This window comes from Solanum dulcamara, chromosome 1, assembly GCF_947179165.1.
Source record: "Solanum dulcamara chromosome 1, daSolDulc1.2, whole genome shotgun sequence".
In the NCBI taxonomy this organism is placed as follows: domain Eukaryota; kingdom Viridiplantae; phylum Streptophyta; class Magnoliopsida; order Solanales; family Solanaceae; genus Solanum; species Solanum dulcamara.
In genome coordinates this window covers 77,885,523-77,891,463 of record NC_077237.1, presented here as the reverse complement: position 1 = coordinate 77,891,463, position 5,941 = coordinate 77,885,523, and positions in this window count along the sequence as shown.

Here is a 5,941-nt window from a genome sequence, read left to right as displayed (position 1 = left end):
ATCACCCCCTCCACTTAGGGGATGCCACATGGCATGTGGGGGCCACCCCCTTGATTCAGCTTCTGCCACGTGGAACTCTCTCATGGGCTACCACGTGGCACTCTCTCATTCTCCTCGTGGGTTCGTGATCTCGTCTTACTTTACGAACCTATGTAATTCTTGCTATGTAAGATTGGTATGTAATCAAGTAGCTTAAGTATGTAAGATTTTAAAATTGATAGCTTACATAAGTAAGTCGAGTCCTATGACTCATTACTTGGCCTCCAACTCCTTTCGGATTATCATAACCATATTTTCAATCTTTCCTACTATGAGGTGTCACATTCTCCCTTCCTTAGAGTTGTTTGATAGCGTTATAGATTATCCGTCTCACATGGTGACTTCTAAGAAGCTTAAGAGCCTTTCAAGAAACTTAAGAGCTTAAGAAGCCTACGTAACTTAGGAACCTTCCAAGGTACAAAAGTACGGGATGTAACAATTATCATATTATAATTCAAGCTTTGATATATTAAGATAGGTAATTAAATATTAGATGTAATATATTATATGAATACCATTAGATTATGTTATTGGGGAAATTGAGGCTTAATCCTAGGCTTGAGTTTTAGGGAATTGATTATAGCATTGGGTGAGTTGTTGGGTCTAGGTTAAACATATATATATAGTATGGGTGTCTATGAATTCATTTACTTACGAATATTGTATACTTGTTAGATCAGAAATGTCTTGAGGCATCGAAGAAAGGGAAATCACAGGTAAATTAGCTTGCTTGACTTTCGATTCTTCGGTTGAGGTAGATTATAGTTTATTCTATATCATAGATAGAATTTTAATAGCCATTGATAGTCATTGAGTAATGTGTGAAGTTTACTATGCATTTAATTATTGTGGTTTAAATGGTTGATATATTGTTGTGATTAATTTGCAATCTCAAGACCGTGAAATCCATAATCTTGAACTTGTCCTATCAAAAGTGATGCCTTGAATAAAGAAGGCTTGATGAAATATTGTTAATAAAGTAAAATGTGATAATAAAGAATAATAAATTAATTATATTTGGATCGGGTGTCACGTTCCAACACGGTATATTTGGATCGGATGTCACGTTCCAACACGGTATATTTGGATCGGATGTCACATTTCGACACGATACATTTAGATTGGGTATCACATTCCGACACGATATATTTGGATCGGGTGTCACATTCCGATACGGTATATTTGGACTGGGTGTCACGTTCTGACATGCTATTATTGGATTGCGTGTCATATTTTGACACGATATATGACTTAATACTACTCATTTTCAAATAACTCATTTCTCAAACGACCGTGATGTGGAGACCTTGGTCCTTATGTATACTTTTGATATTGTTGACTGATTGTGTAATGGTTTATTGTGTTGTCACTTGATCTTGATCTTGTTGGTTGCCACCTGTTAAATGCTATGGTTGATTTCCCGCTATTACTTTATGAATATTGATTTCTATTTTGAGTCGGCTGATGATACCTACTCAGTACATGTTATCCTGTACTGAGCCCTACTTGTATTTTTCTTTATTTTATTTTGTGGAGTGCAGCGAGTGTTCCATCGATTTTGACTCAACCTCAGCTCTAGCCAGTGTCTAGCACATTAGGTTACAGGGTGAGCTATTCCTTCTAGTTCGTGTTAGATTCTCTTGGGGATGGCATGATGTCCTTAGTTTTCGGACACATTAAGTTATTTATTTATTCTGGTGTTTGATATTTTCAGACTTAGTATTTTAGAATTAGATGTCCTTGAAGTGATGACTTTCAGGTTTTGGGGTAATAGACTTTAATGGTTTTATTACCTTTTACTCTCATAAGTTGAGCTTCCGCATTATTGTAGTATTCCATGAGTTGAATCGCTAACATAAGTTGAGGTTTGTAGCGTTGGTTCTCCCACCTAGAAGGATAAGTGTAGATGCCACTAATGACCCATTTTGGATCTTGACACAATCCCACATAATCCTACAAAAGAATCATTGAAATATCCCTCTCCTAAATTTATTCTTCTCCAATCTTTCCTTAGTCATTTAATCTTCTTACCTTTTTTTTCTTTCCAATCTCACGTAATCCTACAAAAAAGTTTATACAAATATTTTCTCCAAAATTGATTCTTTTTCAATTTTTTCCTTAGTCATTTAATCTTATTATCTTTCTTTCACTCCCTCTCCCACATTTATATCACATAAAATCCTCCTACAAAAATCAGAAAATCTTTTCTTTACAGAAATTGATATTACTTTTCTCCAAAAAAAATAATCCATTTTATCATTCCTTTACATGGAAAAAATAATTCTTTCCATTTTTACTCCCTCCCCCAATGTTTCTTCTCCTCCTCCTCCTTTTATATATTTAAACATGACAGGCAACAAAAAAATCATCATATTTATACTTAGCTTCTTCTTCTATATATCTAGACATAGTTATCTCTCCGATATTAAGGTTAGCAAATCAGAAATAATAAATATAAAAAAAATAGTATCCGAGTCCACTGAATTCACTGTGTGTCCTTAAGAAATTTAATTCTCTCACTGTACCCGAGGTTAAGAATTATTTTCTTCCAAGATAAAATGGATAAACTATTAAAGAAGTAGCGGTATCTCAAACTTCAATAATTTCAGCAAACTCAAAAGCCAGCAACAAAATCACACAAAGACTCAACTTTGTTTGTAAGAAAATATATGCAGAAGAGGGAGAATTCAATGAATTAAAATAAGAGAAAAATCCTCTATTTATAGACAACAAAGGATAGTGTGAACAAGTATTTATTGTGGCTTATCGGAAAAGTCACAATCTTTCACAAAAGTCACAACCTTTCACAAAAGTCGCAACTCTTTAAAAAAGTTACAATTTTTTTGGAAAAGTCACAACCTTTCGAAAAGGTGACAACCTTTCATTTTCCATTCACACCTTTAAAACCCAACAATACCCCACATGAATGAGGAAATGACTATTGTTAAAACATATGCATAAAAAACTGTGTGATTTGTAAGTAATAATTAATTGCATCTAGCTAAGTAGGTTTCCCTTTGAACTTTCTGTAGTGAACATATATCGTATATACTAGGTCAATCGGTAGATTTGATATATTTGAACCATCGAGCTTTGGTGTATACCTAAACAACATAAGTCACACAATCAACCCTTTAACTGTTTTTGGTTTTCATTATTTTATTCGTTTCAGCCATAAGCACTTCTTGGTTCATAAGTGCGAGAGAACTGGCCTTACCAGATTCTCCTTGATGCGGCTTACACTTCACACTTACATAGGTGATATCTAAATGTGTTATACCATAGAAACACCATTTGATATGCCCTATATCAAACTTAGATATCATTAAAAGGTCCTAATGCCTTATCCTTGTTACTAAACATTGTCGCATCATGAGAATGGATCATAAAAATTATTTTGACAATGTTGAACCGTCATCAATGACTTTATTTGATCTCCTTGGACCTAGATCTTGGGATCTCCAGTCTTTTAGGTAGAATTACCATCATGATGATTTGTCCTCGGCCATAGTCCCATTCTATTTGATGATTGCTCAACTCTCTCTCTCTAATTAGGCCTTTTGTAAGTGGATCCAAGACATTATCTTTTGACTTTACATAGTCAATTGTGATAATTCCACTAGAGAGTAATTGCCTAACGGTATTATATCTTCGTCGTATGTGATGAGACTTACCATTATACATAACACTCCCAGCTCTTCCTATTGCAGCTTGACTATCACAATGTATGCATATAGGAGCCATTGGTTTGGGCCAAAATGGAATATCTTCTAAGAAATTCTAGAGCTATTCTGCTTCTTCACCGTCCTTGTCTAAGGCTATAAAATCAGACTCCATTGTAGAGCGAGCTATATATATTTATTTGGAAGATTTCCAAAATACCGCTCCTCCACCAATAGTGAAAATGTATCCACCAGTGAACTTAGTTTCAGTTGACCCAGTAATCCAATTTGCATCACTATATCCTTCAACAACTGTTGGATACTTATTGTAATGTAAAGCAAAGTTTTGAGTATGTTCTAAATACCCCAAAACTCGTTTCATTGCCATCCAATGATTTTGGTTGGGATTACTCATGTATCGACTCAATTTACTTATAACACAAGCTATGTTTGGCCGTGTACAGTTCATAATGTACATCAAACTTCCAAACACTCTTACATAATCCAACTGAGCTTGAATTTCACCTTTATTTTTAGCAAAATCAAGGTTCACATCAATTGGTGTTTTTACACTTTTGAAGTTTAAGTACTTGTATTTTTCAAGTATCTTTTCGATATAATGAGTTTGAGACAATGCTAGGCCTTGAAGAGTTTTGTGAATTTTAATTCCCAATATCAAATCGGCAACTTCTAGATCTTTCATATCAAATTTATTAGAAAGCATACACTCAGTAGTATTTATGTTTGCAATGTCGTTACTCATTATTAGCATATCATCCACATATAAACAAACAATGGTAACTTTTTTGGAGTGTCTTTAATGTAAACACATTTATCACAGTCATTAATCTTAAATCCATTTGTCAACATGATTTGGTCAAATTTCACATGCCATTGTTTGGATGCTTGTTTTAGTCCATAAAGTGTCTTGACAAGTTTGCAAACTTTATTTTCTTTACCAGGAACCACAAAGCCCTCGGGTTGTTCCATGTAAAGTTCTTCCTCCAATTCTCCATTTAAGAAAGCTGTTTTTACATCCATTTGATGAATTTCAAGGCCATATACTGCAGCTAGTGCAATTAACATCCGAATAGATGTAATCCTAGTTACATGTGAGTATGTATCAAAATAATCAAGACCTTCTTTCCGTCTAAATCCTTTGACGACAAGTCTTGCCTTATATTTGTCAATAGTTCCATCAGCTTTTATTTTTCTTTTGAAAATCCATTTTGAACCCAAAGGTTTGTTTCCTAGAGGAAGATCAACCAATTACCAAGTATGGTTGCTCAAGATTGAATCAATCTCACTATTGACAGTCTTTTTCCAAAAAGATGAGTTCGTAGTGGACATAGCTTCTTTGAATGTTTGAGGCTCATTTTCAAGAAGAAATGTTACAAAATCATATCCAAATGAAGTAGATGTCCTTTGATGTTTACTTCACCTTGGATTCTCTTTATTAGGTACATTATCCTTTGGTTCTTCTCGAGATCGTTTAGACCATTCACTAGATACTTCAAATCTAGTTTTATACGGATAGATATGTTCAAAACATTCAGCATTATTTGATTCTATTATCGTATTCTCATAAATATCCTGATGTTTGGACTTTTGAAGCAAAAATCGACATGCTTTACTATTTGTAGCATATCCAATGAAAATACAGTCCAAAGTCTTAGGTCCTATTGTGACTATCTTAGGTTTAGGAACTTGGACTTTGGTTAGACACCCCCACACTTTGAAATATTTTAAGTTTGGTTTTCTTCTTTTCCATTTCTCATATGGAATAGACTGTGTTTTGGTGTGGAAAACTCTATTGTGTATTCGATTTGCTGTAAGGATGGCTTCCCCCCACAAAGTTTATGGTAAACCTGAACTTATAAGTAATGTATTCATCATTTTCTTTAAAGTTCGATTCTTCCTTTCTGTAATTCCATTTGATTGAGGTGAGTAAAGGGCAGTAGTTTGATGGATGATTCCATTTTCCAAATATATTTCTGCAAAAAGAGATTCATACTCTCCACCTCTATCACTTTTTATCATTTTTATCTTTTTATTCAACTAATTTTCAACTTCAGTTTTATATTGTCTAAATGCTTTTATTGCTTCATCCTTATTATTTAACAAGTAGACAAAATAATATCTAGTGCAGTCGTCAATAAAAGTTATAAAATACTTTTTCCCACCACGAGTTGGTGTTGACTTCATATCACAAATGTCTGTGTGAATCAATTCTAAGGGAC